The sequence below is a fragment of the Frankliniella occidentalis genome, unplaced genomic scaffold (assembly GCF_000697945.3).
Source record: "Frankliniella occidentalis isolate FOCC.00 unplaced genomic scaffold, Focc_3.1 Scaffold3, whole genome shotgun sequence".
In the NCBI taxonomy this organism is placed as follows: Eukaryota; Metazoa; Arthropoda; class Insecta; order Thysanoptera; family Thripidae; genus Frankliniella; species Frankliniella occidentalis.
The window spans coordinates 4,198,483-4,200,988 of NW_026267133.1; positions in this window are offsets into that span (position 1 = coordinate 4,198,483).

A 2,506-nucleotide genomic window follows, 5' to 3' on the forward strand; every position below is an offset into this window, starting at 1 on the left:
GCGGGCGGCTCTCTTGGTGGGCGTCACCGCGCCCCCGCCCCGCCCGCAGACCGCAGCAGTGGCGGGAGCACGCTGGAGTCACGTCACCCACCCAGGTGTGCTGCTGGCGCTGGCACTGCGCCGCCGTGTGAGCTATTCAGAGTTCAGCGAGCGGGCGGCTGCTCGAATCGCAAGAGCTCCTTCAGAGGCTAAGAGGAGGAGGGGGGAGGGGGGGTGGCGGAGCACTCCTGTAGCCAGCCCCGGCCCCGGCACAGCCAGCCCATGGAAGGGTGACAATTACCCATTCTCCCGCCCCGGAACGACGACTGCTCGAGTCGACAAAGGTGCCAACGGCCGTGCGGAGCGCCCGTGCACTCCGGGCCTGAAGCAGCTGAGGGGAGCAAAAAGGAGCACGATAGAAGTCGGGCGGCGTCGAACTTCCTGAAGGCCTTTGGGGACCCGGCGGCATTCGGCTCGGTCCACTTTCTCTCTCCCGGACACACGCGGTGGACAGACGATATCTCTATTACAAAAGTGCAAGTACGGTAACTCTTGTACTAAAAACTATTAGCAGCGGGTAGGAAGCAATTCAGTTTCACTGTACATAGGGAGCCAGACCTTTTTATTTTACTTATTTCAAGAGTCGAAACACAACTCAAACAACGTGCAGGACACTCAAAACAAAGAAAACAGATTACATGTATTGATTTATCACCCTTGATTTTCTGTGCAATTAACCAATTTCTTTATACGTAATCTTTAACGCTTGCATAATCTTCAAAGCGAGCAGCTTTGTTTCTACGACGAGCCTTGTCCATCACACTCTCTCTGTGGTCCTCGCCTTCCAGATCTTTTTCTTTGCAGCAGCCGAGTGCGCACACGGCGCAGGGATCGCTCTCTCTACAATAGGGCCGCCTCATCAGTTTCAGTTCATACATGAACACGTCGAGCTGAGGGTTGACGGCCGACACGGTCCTGAGAGCGTCCTTGTAGTACAGTCAAATTGTGTTTTGACCTAGACAAAATTCCGAACAGTACCAAACTTTGGGGATCGTTTATAGCATGTCTAAGGAGTCTCCAGCCCAAATTCCCACAAAATCCCACCGTGCCGATTGGCTCAAATCGTGTTCAAAGTTCAAAATTGTGAACATTTACCGCTCAACGGCTTTTCCTACCTCACAGCTGAACTATGCGAGCTACAGAGGTGGGTGACAGCTCAAAATATTCGTTAGACTACAAGGAACAAGATGCAATAGTCGTTTGGACCGATTTGAACATTTGAACTTGTTAAAATCCACGTTAAATCTCATTTTTGGACTTTTCCAAAATGTTCAATTATCTTTGAGGCTTATTTGCGTCCAAACCAGCCGGAAATCTCAAATTTTACCTCCCCGCGGCGTTCAAGGTCAGAGTCTAAGGAGTAAAATGGGCTTTGAAAAGGGTGTCTGCGACCAAAATTGACTGAGATATGACGTCATGACCGCGCCGCCGCAGGCGGGAACCGGCAGCCCGGGCAGGCAGGAGCGCCGGCCCCGCGCCCCGAGGGGTGCTGGAGAGCGCTCTCACGACTCAATCGTTAGATCTGCAATACTGGGCAAAGGCCCTAAACATTTTTTAAGGTTCAATGAACATTGAACAAAAGTTAATTTGGCCCATTTGAACATTTGAACATGGCCAATATTTGTCAAAAGATTGGTTTGGGGAATGTGAAAGATTTTTTTTCCTGTTTTTCTTTCGGCGTGATACTGCTAGCAGCAATAACAAATGTTTAATCACAAATAGTTGAACCACAGTGCCTTTATTGGACCAATTGAACATTTGAACTTGTCCAATATTTGTTCAAAAACTGGTCAGGAGGACATTTAAGCTTTTTTACCGTGTTCTGTGGAGACTTACTATAGAGGGAGAAATAGGAAATATGTCATCACAAATATTTGAAAAACTGTGACTTTAATTTACTTTTACCATAAAGTCCCATTTATACAGGCTCTCTAGCAACTTCACCTCTCGCCACTCTGCAGTCCTTTTCCACCGCGTGCACTTTCCAGGCCTGGAATTGGAGGAACGAAAACTGATGAAAATGTGCTCCATTTGAGCTCGATAAACAATCTAACAGCTTAGGTAAAATGGTAGTGCACCTGTTTGTTTTCATAGGGCAAAGCTTGGGGGATCATCCGGGTCGTCTACCTCCTCCTCGTCTTCCTCGTCGTCCTCCTCGTCGCTGCTCTCCCGTTCGGCCTCTGCATTGACGCAGCCAACTCCGGCACAGTGGCCACAGATGCCGCTGCATTTTAGTCCGGCTTTTACACAACTGCAACCCGCTCCGCAACTCGCTCTGCAATCGCAACTTATAAGTTCAAGAAGTTCTTTAGGCGCTGCTGCATTTGTCGTTGTCACTGGAATATATTGATTGTTTTCTAGTTTCCAGCCCCACTCTATAGGATTCAGTTCGTTCTCAAGCCACATTTGAATTTGATGGTACGTCCGGAAGCTGTGTTGCCGTGCTGCTGCTGAGGTCGGTGGTAGC